At 42.6% G+C, this 15,356-nt stretch overlaps 2 long non-coding RNA genes across 3 annotated transcripts in view; one reads left to right on the top strand and one right to left on the bottom strand.

Annotated features, from left to right (window-relative positions):
* Window positions 1-15,356, top strand: part of LOC111096770 — a 331,553-nt gene that overhangs the window by 68,371 nt on the left and 247,826 nt on the right. The window lies entirely within an intron of this gene.
* The window catches only part of LOC111096769, a 29,766-nt gene continuing 27,760 nt past the window's right edge, over window positions 13,351-15,356 (bottom strand). For both annotated transcript variants that reach the window (XR_005362492.1, XR_005362491.1), the window contains one exon: window positions 13,351-13,629. This is a non-coding gene — a long non-coding RNA (uncharacterized LOC111096769). The remainder of the gene's footprint in view (window positions 13,630-15,356) is intronic.

Genomic DNA, 15,356 nt, shown 5'->3' with positions numbered 1-15,356 from the left:
CAGTATAGGCAAAGAACTTGAATAGACGTTTCTCCCCAAAAGACAAATGACCAACAGGTATATGAAAAGTTCTTCAACATCACTTGTCATCAGGGAAATGCAAATCAAACCACAATGAGATATCACCTCACACTTATTAGGATGGCATTTATAAATACAACAACAACAGCAAAACAAATAACAAGTGTTGGTGAGAATGCAGGGAAATTGGAACCCTTCTGCACTGTTAGTGGGAATGTAAAACAGTACAGACGTTATGGAAAACAGCATGGAATTTCCTCAAAAATTTAAAAATAGAAATACCGTATGGTCCATCAATCCTACTTCTGGGTATTTGTATTTAATTTTTTTTTTATTTATTATTTATGATAGTCACAGAGAGAGAGAGAGAGAGAGAGAGGCAGAGACATAGGCAGAGGGAGAAGCAGGCTCCATGCACCGGGAGCCCGATGTGGGATTCGATCCCAGGTCTCCAGGATCGCGCCCTGGGCCAAAGGCAGGCGCCAAACTGCTGCGCCACCCAGGGATCCCTATTTGTATTTATCCAAAGGAAATAAAATCAGGATCTCAAAGAGATGTTTGCAATCTCATGTTCATTGCAGCAATATTTACAATAGCCAAGTTGTAGAAGCAACCTAAATGCCCACTGATGAATGAATAAAGAAAATGTGGTATATACATACAATGGCATGTAATTCAGCCTTAAAAAAGAAGGAAATCCTATTATATGAGACAACAGGAATGAACCTTGAGGACATTATGCTAATTTAAATAAGCCAACCACAGAAAGACAAATAGTGCATGATTCCACTTGCTGAAGGTATCTAAAATAGTCAAACTCATAGAAACAGATGGTAGAAAGGTGAAGGAGCCTGGGAAAAGAGGGTATATAGGAAGTTGTTATTTAGTGGGTATAAAGTTTCAGTTATGCAAGTTGTAAAATTTCTAGCTCTCTGCTGTATAATGTTGTGTTTAGAGTTAAAAATTCTCTCCACTTAAGAATTTATTAAGAAGGTCGATCTCATGTTATATGTTCTCACCACACATAGAATAATCAGACCAACATCCAATTCTGATTTTTTTTTTTTAAAGATTTTATTTACTTATTCATGAGAGACACACAGAGGCAGAGAGAGACAAAGGCAGAGGGAGAAACAGGCTCCCTGCAGTGAGCCTGATGCAGGACTCAATCCCAGGACCCTGAAATCATGAACTGAGCCAAAGGCAGACGCTCAACCACTAAGCCACCCAGGTGCCCTCCAAGTCTGATTTTGAAGGAGATAAGAAGATTGGATGAAAGTGTCCTAGATTAGTTTAAGGAAGGTTCTATAAAGCTGAAGGGAGCCCTTAAGCCAACGTTGGTGGATTTAAAATCTTAGGAGTTGGATCCTTTAGTCATTTATACTCCCTGAAAGTCCGGGGGAAGCGGTCTCATACTGCCGTAGGAAGGATGGAAAGGATTCTGGGAACAGTTTACAGTGCCTCCCCCAGGTGGGGAACTTTGAATGCTGGCTGACTTTGTCTTTGCCCTTTGAAAAATCACTTTGAGGCACAAAGTTAAGTCAGTGACTAAAGCCAAAACCCAGTGGTCTCAGCTGCCCATATCCTTCTAGCTTCTGTGAGGCTCTCCTGAGGTTCCTGTTCTCAGGGGTACCCCACAGCATCCCAGAAGTTAGACCCTGGGAGCAGGGAGAAAGGCTCTTTGAGGTCAGCGTGAAAGGCCCGTGTTGAGTGCTGTTTCTTTCTAACAGTAGCTACTGAAAGCATGCACTATGGTTAGGTAAGACTAGAATCCTGCCTTTGGAGAGACTATACCTGGCTCTGTTTTGGAAGAGAAGGGAGAGGAAGCCCATGTTTTGAACAGTGATTCTGGTATTCTTTTTCTCAGCTCCCTGAGCCAGCCCTACTGACGTGACTTATGCCTACCACCCCCCCCACCGCCCCCATTGGATGTCAACATTTTGCACCCTGGCTTCCCTTTGGATGACTTCTGATGCTTGGGAATAGGGGTCATGCAATTCTCATGCAATTCTCCTTCCTCCTCATGGGACAGGACAGGAGGCCCTCCCCTTTACTTCCTCTCCAAATAGCCCTCCTTGCCCTAACTTGAATCCTCTTCCAGGAAGCATTTGTGGCTTACTTAAACCAAAGCTCATTATCCCCAGGGCACTTGCAGTGTGAACTGATGACACAGGGTCTGCACTAATTGTTTCTCTTTGTGTCTTGTCCTATTATTACACAGAAAGCTCTCCTAGAAATCTGTTCCTTTATCTCTTTCAGATCATTCAGCACACAATGGGGCTCCTTTTACATATAAGAAACTTCAAATGAACAATCAACAGGACTCCAAGGTCAAGATCAATACTGATGATTACTTTAGGAATCTGACTGGGAGAATATTACATTGCCTCTGGAAGAAAAACCTCTAGAAGCAAAACTAGTTTTAGGGGAAGATGATAGCATTTTCAACAGGAGGACCTTGACAAGCATGTGGAACATGCTGGTGGAGAGTCCTACAGCAAAATGGGAACTGGGACTGCAAGTGTGGGAGGCATCATCATAGGGTGGAGATTTTTCCTCTTGTCAACACATGCTTACTTAGCATAGCACTAAACCACTCTCAAAACAGTTGGGAGCATGTATCAGGCATAAAAGCTCTTCTCAGAGAAGAGCTAATCTCTGCAGAGATGAAACACTGATGTGCTAAACAGTACATAGGAAATAACCTAAGATTATTTAAATGAAAATCTAAGATGACAAAAGTGATGTGCATAATTAGTTGACAAATGAGAGATGCAGCCAGTAAGTCCGATTTGTTCCAAAGAAGGGGAAAATCCAAGGTACAAACTTACGCTGAATCTTTAAAGATGGGAGAGAAAAGGAGAAAATCCCAAGTCAGTGCAATTCATTAGCAAAATGGTAAGGTGGGAGTGTGCAAGTCAACTTTAGACATATTCCAAAATGCCCAGGAAATTCCAGTTATGAGGAGATTCCAGGTAAGGATAAGGATGTAGTTACACCAAGGAGCCTCTCTTGTCTGACATTACATACCATTGTGAGAAATAGTGTGACACAAGGCAAAGGTGGTTTGGGTTAGAAGTCATGGCCCTGAGCACTAACCCTGTTTCATCACTTACTAGGGGTGTGATCTTGAATCCAGTTAACCTTCCCAAGTTCCTGTTTCTCATCTGTAGAAGCAAGGCCTGTCTATGTTAAAGGGCTTTTGTGAAGAGCCAAAGAAAACATTTGTGAAAGTCCTGCACATGTTGACAGTTAAGGGATATTGGTTATTATCATTACATATGACCTCTTTAATATACACAGTGCCTTCTCCATTCTCTGAATTTTTAAAGACACCTACACTTACATCATTAATTTTTACCTATCTTTGCCACTTGTTATTATCTCTTAATTGCTTCATAGGTTTGTAGGAGTTCTTTAGTTAGATAAAAACCTGACTGTGGGCAAGTGCCTTTTCTTAGGCATTCACTATATGCTCAAAATATTGTGGGTACATGTTAGGTGCTCAAAATATTGTTACAATGATTGGTTTCTGTATCCATGAGGACCAAAATAATCCCCAAAAGATTTCCAGAGGAAGTAGAACTTGGGGTTGACATTGATGGATGGATTGGTAACAACAGGTAATATTCAAGGCACAAGATACCTGGTGAGGAGAATGGTGTGAGCATAGTGGCAGATTATTTTTAAAAAAGTTTTCTGGAGTCTGATTCCTCTAGAACATTCTACCAGGTTTTGAAGTCATTTATCACTCTGATGCTTTGTGAGAAAACCAAATGAAACAAAACCAAAAGAGAAAATATCCATCCAGCAGCTGGACAGCTAAGTTATTTTTAGGGAAAGGAGGAGAAGTCAGGGTTTGGGACTCAGCAAAACAATCCACCCTGTTTGGGGTTGACCAGTCCCTGGAAATGCACGAATCTAAGCATTTTCTCAGCTGTAACTCTCTAGCACGTGTATTTGAAGGGAAACTTAATCCATCTGTTTCTGATTCATTTACATTGAACTCAGTCAAAAAGCTGTTGACTTGTCCTTTGCCTGGCCAAGTTCTCCATGGGTTTTCAGGAAATCCCAATATATTATTGAGTTCTTTTTGGCATCCTAGGGTTATTGGGTTTTGTCTTTACTGGCAACTCAGGGAGAGTGGAGAGTGCTCTGAATTGGAGTCATTCCAAACTTGCAAAGCTCTGCCTTTCCTCAGAGTCTCAGTGGCTCCCAGAGCCTGCCCAATTTGGAAAAAGAACAAAGTTAATGGTACCCCAAGATTTCACATCTCTCCTTGCTCCTAGCAGAGGGATGACCCAGGAGAGGGAGAAAAGCATTTTGGAGGGGATTTGGCCAGTAGACTAATTACATACCAGATGAAGAGAGTTTTAGTTCTAGATACTGTGTGAGCTTGGGCAAAAGAAGTTCCTTTTCTGTTCTTCAATTCACCAAAATATAGTAGGAGAATGATATTGCACTTTTGTATTTATGTCCTATGGATAGCTTGTGTGGTTGGTGTGTGGTTTTGGACTTTGGAAACAAAAATATCATAGTAAGAAATTATTCTCCTGATACCTAGGTGGCAGTCCTGACCCCTTTGAGTCGAGTGTGTTCTGGGTATCCCATCTCTAGCAATGGGATGGACAATGATGAATTGTCCATCCTAACTCTTTCTTAGGCTTGGTAAGGGGTCCAGTTTGGGTGTGTAGCCCAAGTCCTAAAGGATGCTGACTGACCCACAAAGGGGTCAGATTGTTCATAGCTGAGTCCCCTAGCCTTTCCACATAGTACACACACTTGGGCAGACATGCAGGGAGATTTGTGTCCCTGGGCTTCTAGCATGGACATAGCTACTACCCCACTGGGAGAGGTAAACATGTACATTTTCTAGAGAACTTAAAACTAAAAAGAAACTTGGGAGCTCACAGCTCTCCTTTTTATTTTAAATATGAGGGAAGTTGGGGTTCCAAGAGGCAAGATAATATGCCCAGCACTTACCAGAATTGATTTGATTCCAGTCTTATGCTAAGTGTGATCATATTTAGCAGTACTGATTGAAGATATTATTAATCCCATTTTGCAGATGAAACATCTGGGATGCAAAAGAGGCTTATAATTGGCCAAAGTCAGTCAGTGGGCAGGTTACAAACTAAAAGTTGAATTCAGCTTTGCTAAAAGTCAATTGACACAGAGCTAGCTAGTGAGGAATCAGAACACAGAATCTTGGATCTTCTAACCAAATAATGTTTTGACATGTAAAAGTTGGGTTGTACCTCCAGTGTTCATGGTCTCCCCCCTACAGCATTTTCCCACTGTCTGAGATCCACCAAGGGGTTGGCTGCCTGGAGACAACAGGCCACTGGCAGAAGGAGAGAGTGACAGAGGGTAAAGCAGGTAGAGGGAAGCTGAACTCCCACCTGTTCAGAGCCAGACCCTGTGAGTGGCCTCCAAAGATTCCCATACGGCCACTATGACAGGGCAAGGTTTAGAAGCCACCCAGTAACAGGGACCAGTCAGTTCTAAGAAGGGCCAACATAGCACCATACTGACAAGACACTTGTCACTTTCCATCTTTTTTATCTATCCTTTTTGCCCCAACACACCAAGAGTTGAGGGGTTAGTAGGCGATGTCTTAAGACTAGACCAGACTTCCTTCTTGTCTTCTTTTCCTTTGGTCCAGAGCCTGGCCAGTGTTAGGGGAAGGGAGGAAATGATGTCTTGTTGGATATATGATGGAGTTCTGAGCAAGGTTTAGCTTATTTGTGCTTTGTAACAATTGGAAGTGATCAGCCAGCAAAGAGATATACCTGGGTTGTCATTAAAAATGGGTAAACGGATGAAGACTGGTTTGAAACAGGTATTGGGAAAAAGCAAATCATTTTGTATCTGTGCCCCATGAATTCTAACTGTTCAATGGGCTGATTATCTTCTTCTTTTCCAATCATGTATCAGTGGAGGGAATATGAAGATGGAATGTGTCCTTAGATAAGATTCCTCTCAAAAAAAAAAAAAAAGATTCCTCTCTTCTTCCTCTCCCTAGGGCATATTTTGCTGGTGTCTGCACTCCCTGGTTTTGGCCAGAAGAAAAAGACCCAGATACTGCCAGGCTGGCTGTTCTTCCCAGATGAGCTATTCAGCACCATAATGTCCAGACATGGAGAGAGAGACAGAGAGAGTATGAGTGACAGACAGGATGTCAGGGGGGATAGGGACCAGGTGTAAGGGACAAAGGGAGTGGGAAATGCAGCAAACCGGAGAGGAAAAGATAAAGTGGGTAGGAAGAAGGGACAGAAGTGGAGGAAGCAGGGAGAAATGCAGAATGAGAAGGCGAGAAGGGGGTCAAGGGAGAGGCATGAGTTTGGGGTCAGAACTAGAGCAGCTTCCTGCCAGGCCTGCTGCCCAGCCGGCTGCTGAAACATCTGCATCCTAGCAGGGGTGTTTCCAAATGGAGCTACCTCTTCCTTGGACTTCTTCCCTGTGTGTTCGAGTGCCTGCCCAGTTATGCCCCTCCCAGAGTGCTTGCTTTTCCACTTACAAACCAACCACTCGTGCCCAAACAGCTAAATCAGCTCTGAACATGGGCGATGGGTGAGCATTGAGGCAACCCTAGGATCAGCCAGGGGGAAGAAATGTTTGCTCTTGGACTTACTCCACACAAGAGGAGCTAGGGTTTGCTGTAGCAAATGCTGCCCTGATCTCTTTTCAAATAACTGAGTTTATGGAAAGGGCCACAGAAGAGAAGGCCTGGGGATAGAGTCACTGTATGGTCTTGGTGAGCTGTGAATCTTCTGGAGTGTCAGTTCCATCATCTGTAAAACAAGGAGCCGAGATCTCTTTCTGGTGATTTTGGGAGAAAAGACCTTCACACATTCTTATTTTGACATTCTTTGCTAACTGGTTCTTGAGTTTCAGTTGAGAGTTCAAATGAGAGTTGAAAGCTGTTATTTTCTCCTCAGTGTCTTTCATCTTTCTGCAGCATCTCAAGCCTGTGGTGGGGTCCTGCCACTAGGGTCCCCACAGTGGTGTCCATCCTCAGAGGTGCCAGATGATTTCAGGTGTTGGGGCCAACCTGCAACCCGGGAAGGAGAAAGCTTCCTCCCTAGGCATCCCTGGCTTCTGTGGTATCCTCTTAATCTCTTTGAGGGTCACCCATCCCTGGGTGTCACCCTCAAGCCAGCCTCCCCCCACCCCCCCACCACTCTGCCTTTCAACTAACAGATAATTACTGTCTGCAAAGCTACCACAGACTTGGAAGTTTCAAAGCTGATTCTATGAAAAGAGGTTCTTGTTTAGCTAGCTCTTCTGTGGGAAATCTCACTTTTAAAGGCCATCTTGCTCTTTACCCAGATGGCTGTTCTCCTGGTCCTTACTTTTCCTCCTCTTTGTTTCCATCTTTTCTCTGACTCCCATGGCCCCCGAGGAAGATGTCCTGGGCAGCGAGGCCAAGCTGGGCCCCCTTGCATGGATTCATTCCTGTGGCAGTGGGAGGTGATCTCAGGGGACCTGTTCATCCCCATGCTATGCTTGTGCAGGAGGCCTGGAGCCTACTATGTGCCATTTGATAATTTATCCACTCCAGACAACATTGCTAGGCAAGAACTATCACAACCCTTTTGCAGATGAGGACATTAGGGAAAGATTATGAGAAAGATATGAAAATAGCCTAAAATCATTATCACACCTACTGGCAGAGCTGGGATTTTATTCTATTTTTTTATTTTTATTTATTTTTTTAATAATATATTTATTTTTTATTGGTGTTCAATTTGCCAACATACAGAATAACACCTAGTGCTTATCCTGTCAAGTGCCACCCTCAGTGCCCGTCACCCATTCACTCCCACCCCCAGCCCTCCTCCCCTTCCACCACCCCTAGTTTATTTCCCAGAGTTAGGAGTCTTTATGTTCTGTCTCCCTTTCTGATATTTCCTACCCATTTCTTCTCCCTTCCCTTCTATTCCCTTTCACTATTATTTATATTCCCCAAATGAATGAGAACATACAATGTTTGTCCTTCTCCGCTTGACTCATTTCACTCAGCATAATACCCTCCAGTTCCATCCACGTTGAAGCAAATGGTGGGTATTTGTCATTTCTAATGGCTGAGTAATATTCCATTGTATACATAAACCACATCTTTATCCATTCATCTTTTGATGGACACCGAGGCTCCTTCCACAGTTTGGCTATTGTGGCCATTGCTGCTATAAACATCGGGGTACAGGTGTCCCGGTGTTTCATTGCATCTGTATATTTGATGTAAATCCCCAACAGTGCAATTGCTGGGTCATAGGGCAGGTCTATTTTTAACTCTTTGAGGAACCTCCACACAGTTTTCCAGCGTGGCTGCACCAGTTCACATTCCCACCAACAGTGTAAGAGGGTTTCCTTTTCTCCGCTTTCTCTCCAACATTTGTGGTTTCCTGCCTTGTTAATTTTCCCCATTCTCACTGGTGTGAGGTGGTATCTCATTGTGGTTTTGATTTGTATTTCCCTGATGGCAAGTGATGCAGAGCATTTTCTCATGTGCGTGTTGGCCATGTCTATGTCTTCCTCTGTGAGATTTCTGTTCATGTCTTTTGCCCATTTCATGATTGGATTGTTTGTTTCTATGGTGTTGAGTTTAATAAGTTCTGTATAGATCTTGGAAAGTAGCCCTTTATCTGATACGTCATTTGCAAATATCTTCTCCCATTCTGTAGGTTGTCTTTTAGTTTTGTTGACTGTATCCTTTGCTGTGCAAAAGCTTCTTATCTTGATGAAGTCCCAATAGTTCATTTTTGCTTTTGTTTCTTTTGTCTTCGTGGATGTATCTTGCAAGAAGTTACTGTGGCCAAGTTCAAAAAGGGTGTTGCCTGTGTTCTTCTCTAGGATTTTGATGGAATCTTGTCTCACATTTAGATCTTTCATCCATTTTGAGTTTATCTTTGTGTATGGTGAAAGAGAGTGGTCTAGTTTCATTCTTCTGCATGTGGATGTCCAATTTTCCCAGTGGATAGTCTTTCCTCCTTTATCGAATATTAGTTGACTATAAAGTTGAGGGTCCACTTCTGGATTCTCTGTTCTGTTCCATTGATCTATGTGTCTGTTTTTGTGCCAGTACCATACTGTCTTGATGACCACAGCTTTGTAGTACAACCTGAGATCTGGCATTGTGATGCCCCCAGCTATGGTTTTCTTTTTTAAAATTCCCCTGGCTATTCGGGGTCTTTTCTGATTCCACACAAATCTTAAAATAATTTGTTCTAGCTCTCTGAAGAAAGTCCATGGTATTTTGATAGGGATTGCATTAAACGTGTAAATTGCCCTGGGTAACATTGACATTTTCACAATATTAATTCTGCCAATCCATGAGCATGGAATATTTTTCCATCTCTTTGTGTCTTCCTCAATGTCTTTCAGAAGTGTTCTATAGTTTTTAGGGTAAAGATCCTTTACCTCTTTGGTTAGGTTTATTCCTAGGTATCTTATGCTTTGGTGCAATTGTAAATGGGATTGACTCCTTAATTTCTCTTTCTTCAGTCTCATTGTTAGCGTATAGAAATGCCACTGACTTCTGGGCATTGATTTTGTATCCTGCCACACTGCCAAATTGCTGTGTGAGTTCTAGGAATCTTGGGGTGAGTCTTTTGGGTTTTCTATGTAGAGTATCATGTCATCGGCGAAGAGGGAGAGTTTGACTTCTTCTTTGCCAATTCGAATGCCTTTAATGTCTTTTTGTCTGATTGCTGAGGTTAGGACCTCCAGTACTATGTTGAATAGCAGTGGTGAGAGTGGACATCCCTGTCTTGTTCCTGATCTTAGGGGAAAGGCTCCCAGTGCTTCCCCATTGAGAATGATATTTGCTGTGGGCTTTTCGTAGATGGCTTTTAAGATGTTGAGGAATGTTCCCTCTATCCCTACACTCTGAAGAGTGTTGATCAGGAATGGATGCTGTATTTTGTCAAATGCTTTCTCTGCATCTAATGAGAGGATCAGATGGTTCTTGGTTTTTCTCTTGCTGATATGATGAATCACAGTGGTTGTTTTACAAGTGTTGAACCAGCCTTGTGTCCCGGGAATAAATCCTACTTGGTCATGGTGAATAAGTTTCTTAATATACTGTTGGATCCTATTGGCTAGTATCTTGTTGAGAATTTTTGCATCCATGTTCATCAGGGATATTGGTCTGTAATTCTCCTTTTTGATGGGGTCTTTGGTTTTGGAATTAAGGTGATGCTGGCCTCATAGAACGAATTTGGAAGTACTCCATCTCTTTCTATCTTTCCAAACAGCTTTAGGAGAATAGGTATGGTTTCTTCTTTAAACATTTGATAGAATTCCCCTGGGAAGCCATCTGGCCCTGGACTTTTGTGTCTTGGGAGGTTTTTGATGACTGCTTCGATTTCCTCCCTGGTTATTGGCTGTTCAGGTTTTCTATTTCTTCCTGTTCCAGTTTTGGTAGTTTGTGGCTTTCCAAAAATGAATCCATTTCTTCTAGATTGCCTAATTTATTGGCGTATAGCTGTTCATAATATGTTTTTAAAATCGTTTGTATTTCCTTGGTGTTGGTAGTGATCTCTCCTTTCTCATTCATGATTTTATTAATTTGAGTCTCCTCTCTCTTCTTTTTAATAAGGCTGGCTAATGGTTTATCTATCTTATTAATTCTTTCAAAGAACCAACTCCTGGTTTTGTTGATCTGTTCCACAGTTCTTCTGGTCTCGATTTCGTTGAGTTCTGCTCGAATCTTTATTAACTCTCTTCTTCTGCTGGGTGTAGGATCTATTTGCTGTTTTTTCTCTAGCTCCTCTAGGTGTAAGGTTAGCTTTTGTATTTGATTTCTTTCCAGTTTTTGAATGGATGCTTGTATTGCGATGTATTTCCCCCTTAGGACTGCTTTTGCTGCATCCCAAAGATTTTGAACGGTTGTATCTTCATTCCTACTAGTTTCCATGAATCTTTTTAATTCTTCCTTAATTTCCTGGTTGACCCTTTCATCTTTTAGCAGGATGGTCCTTAGCCTCCACGTGTTTGAAGTCCTTCCAAACTTCTTGTTGTGATTTAGTTCTAGTTTCAAGGCATTATGGTCTGAGAATACGCAGGGGATGATCCCAATCTTTTGGTATCGATTCAGACCCGATTTGTGACCCAGTATGTGGTCTATTCTGGAGAGAGTTCCATGTGCACTTGAGAAGAATATGTATTCAGTTGAGTTTGGATGTAAAGTTCTTTAGATATCTGTGAAATCCATCTGGTCCAGTGTATCATTTAAAGCTCTCGTTTCTTTGGAGATGTTGTGTTTAGAAGACCTATCAAGTGTAGAAAGTGCTAGATTGAAGTCACCAAGTATAAGTGTATTATTATCTAAGTATGTCTTAACTTTGGTTATTAATTGATTGATATATTTGGCAGCTCCCACATTCGGGGCATATATATTGAGGATTGTTAAGTCCTCTTGTTGGATAGATCCTTTAAGAGCTGGGATTTGAAAGGGAACTTGGCATAGTTGGATACTAACTGTCTTGGGGACATGTGACAAGGGGGATACTCAAGTACTGCCTCTCCTCTGCTCCCAGTGGGTCTCCCATTACTCCCAAGTCAAATCCTTGTCACTTTTCAAAGCCAGATCCAGACTCAGTCCTGCTGGGAAGGTCCCCTAGTCCTCCTTCTCACATCCTTTCTCTCCACGTACTGTCTCAAGCTCTTGCAGGGTGCACAGCAAAAGCCAAGTGAGTTCATTCTCTAAGTGGGTCTCCTTCCTCTGTTGGGACCAGGAGCTCTTCACTGGCCCAAATGGGGCTTTCATGGTCTGGCTCCCTGACACTCTTGCTTTGGATGCTGCTAAAGAAACTGAGTGATGAGTATAGATAAGCCACAGGAACTTCTGGGTTCCCATATGTCTGGCTTTGACCTGAGCTAGTTTTGTCTAGAGCCAGGGGCAAGCAGCATCCCTCTGCGTGGAGGTACTTAGCTGGATTCCCACTGAGGAAAGCAGAGTGCAAGGGAACAGCTAGTGGCCCACATCACCACCCTGCCACAGATAGGTCTACTTCTAGTCTAGTGTCCCTGTCCTCAACGTCTGCAAACTTGCTGGCATTACTTTCCTTATCCTCACCTGTGTACCCTGAGCTTCTGTAGAGCCTGGTGCTGGTAGGTAATGGAGTCACATTCACTAAAGCCACCTGCTGACACTCCTCAACATCCTTTTACTAAGACACTTAGCTTCCCAGATGGAATTTCCTATGTACTTTCCTATAAATCTTGGTGGTAGCCTTATTGGGAACTGCTGTCAATACCTTTGGGTACTCTTGATTCCCCTGGGCATGGCTACTTTCTGTGCTCTGAGCCCCATACCCTACTTCAGTCCTTCTGTCCCAGGCACCACTGCCATCTGCTACTGGGCACCAATGAGGCTGTCACCACCCCCTCCACAATACAACTGACACTAGAGACAGGAGCTGTATAGAGTCAACATGTTAGAGGATGCCTCCTTACCCCTCTGTGTGACATGCTTTTGGTGCCATTACAAGTAGAAGCCTATCTGTGATACCTAGCAGCATTTTTGATGAAGTAGCTTTTTCTGGATTCTTTTTTTTAATAGCTTCTCTTCCCCTTATACCCAAGACAGGGCTGGATGGGGAGATGGTATAGGGGATAAGAATCATGCTGCCCTCAGATGACCTTCCTTTACCAACTACTACCACTGTGTTCCTGGGCCAAGCTTGGCTTCCAGACTCCTCTTTATTTTAAGAGGGTTTTCTGTCAGGAGGATGCTTAGCCCCTCATGGAACAGATGCCCATGGATTTACCTTACCTGGTTTTTAGACCTGTCTTGATTCCACTGGGAACCCACTGCCCTGACCCCCTGTGCCTCTTTACCATCTCCTTTGTGCTCTTTCTGCCCGTGCTTTCACCATGCCCTTTCTTCTGCCTGGAGTGAGTAGAGGTATACTTCTGTGTTGTGATGTCTGCTGGTACATTTCCTCCACTCTAAGCAGCTAAACCTCATTTCTCCTTCAAGGCTCACCTGAGCCCCCTGACTGCCTAGAAGCTCTCCCCTTGATTATTGAGCTCTGTACCATAGCTCCTTCTGTTTAGCTCCTCCAACCTCATTTGGAACCACCCATATGGTTATGTGATCATTTTACCTGTACCATAAATAAAATGTTTGCATTCTCTCAGAGTTCCTGTGTTGAAACCTAACCCTCAGTGTGATGGTGTTTGGATGTGGGGCCTTTGGAAGGTGATTAGGTAATGGAGGTGGAGCTGTTATGAATGGGATTGGTGCCCTTATAAGAGATACTCCAGAGTGCTCTTGCTCTGTGAGGATATAGCAATAAATGGCTATCTATGAACCAGGAAGTTGGCTTTTACTAGACACAAATCTGCCAGTACTTTGATCTTGGACTTCTAGCCTCTGGACTGTGGGTGATACATTTCTGTTGTTTATAAGCCATCCAGTTAATGGTAATTTGTTATAGCAGCCTGAATGGACTAAGACATTCCCCAAGTTGTTCTGTTTCTGATGTCTTCTCTCCCGTCTAGACTGTGTACTCTTTGAGGTCTCAGAGTCTGTCATTTGCTTCTCTTGCTTCTTGTAAACCACTCACTGCTTGCTGGTGCTCAGCAAAACTTCAATGCCTGAGTGAGTAAAAGCAAGGACATGGTTGATATGGGGTTGGGAGGTCCTGGTAGCCCAACTCTGTCTAGTGATTAGCCCCTTTCTTTGTGCTGCCTTAAAATCTGTCCTGAACTGGTTAATTAAAATGCAGTAAGAAGTCTGGGAACTGGCATCTTCTGTTTTGTAAACCACACTTTATTTGGTTCTGCCCTCATCTTCTCAGCCACACAGTTGGCAGCCCTGAAAGGGAAAGTGCCGACAGGTCCCTTCCAGGTGTTGCCTCTCCACCTCTAAGGAGGAAGATTTAGTTGTATGGATTTTGGCAAAGGTTTAAAACCAGCAATAAATAACAGAGAAAATTCAGCATACCATTCTGCATATTTTATAACTCAGTCTAATAAAGAAATAATCCAAGATGGCACCTGCTAAGAAAACTTAGTTTATTGAAATATGACTGTAATATAGAAAGGATGGCTAATGCACTGGGCTGCAAGATATTAATGCTCTACACTTCAGCTGGTGTGTTTAAAAGAAGTCTCTCATGTATTTTATTTTATTTTATTTTATTAGGAGCCATATCATTAGCTTTTAAAGACGCTGTGAGTGAGAGAAGAAAAGAGATTTGAACTATTTAAAAAAAAAAAAAAAAACCCTCAGCAACTCGACGCCTTTCTCTATAGACGAAACAAACAAACCAAAAAAAAAAAAAAGTTTTTTTTCATAAACATTTTTTTTTCCGGCTGGGATATTAGGACAGTATATTAAATTCCCCCAAAAGGAGGCCCTAGAACTATTTACATAATAATGTCTCCACTGTGGTTGTGACAGATGGGCTTCACTGACGCAGACATACTGTTAGGGGCTTAGCAATAGATTAAAAAAAACCACCACAATACTGTGTAACATAATAAAAGTGTATTGTAATGTACATCATAACTTGTGGCCAAGGTTAAATTTGCAGTCGGAGTATGAAAGTCGTATTCCATTATACAAAATAGATGTTACACGGAAAGGCATTAAAGATGAGTTGACTCAACCATTTATTTTTAGTTTATATTTTATTCCATTTTCCTTGGCCCTACTTATGCAATATTTTTTTAATCATATGAAATGACATCGTTATGTGCCCCCTACCCCTACCTCAGAGTGGGGGGTAGCCTGAAAACTATAGACTTTCTTAGCTTTGTGGATTCATGTTTTGGGGGTTCTGAGATTTTGCTGTCCTGGAAAATGACTGTTTGTATGTTTCTTTTTTTTCACTTCATTCAAAGCCTTTTTGCTGGAGCTGAGACCAGCATTGGCCTCAGCTCCATCTCATTTGAGATATTTATAGGAGTTAATTATGTTTGCTGAGGGTGGCCTCCTTTAGTTTATGTGAACTCTTTGGAGATAAACTGTTGCAGGGACTTTCCCCACTCTATCAAGACGAGATGTGGACATGAAAGCAGAGACCAATGGAGCCATCCCATGGAGGACAGATTCTGAATGCCTTCCCAGGTGGCACTTTCTTGTCCAGGGCTTGACCACTGACTTCAACTTGATGATTGTATCCCATGAGCTCCTCTTGCGTCCATCAGCATGTGTTCCAAGGCACTGAGTGAAGGCAGTGCTCTCTTTACCTTGTGATGGAATATTTATGGAGTCAGAGACCTGCTGGAGACATTTCTTTCTCATCTATCCTCTGAAGTCTCCAGGTGCCTTTCCGTGCCAATAGAAAGGAAGACATTTTTTGGAATCATAAAATTGC

Source organism: Canis lupus, chromosome 7, assembly GCF_011100685.1.
Source record: "Canis lupus familiaris isolate Mischka breed German Shepherd chromosome 7, alternate assembly UU_Cfam_GSD_1.0, whole genome shotgun sequence".
NCBI lineage: Eukaryota > Metazoa > Chordata > Mammalia > Carnivora > Canidae > Canis > Canis lupus.
The sequence above is the reverse complement of the archived record's forward strand: the minus strand, read 5'-3'. Positions and strand labels throughout refer to the sequence as shown.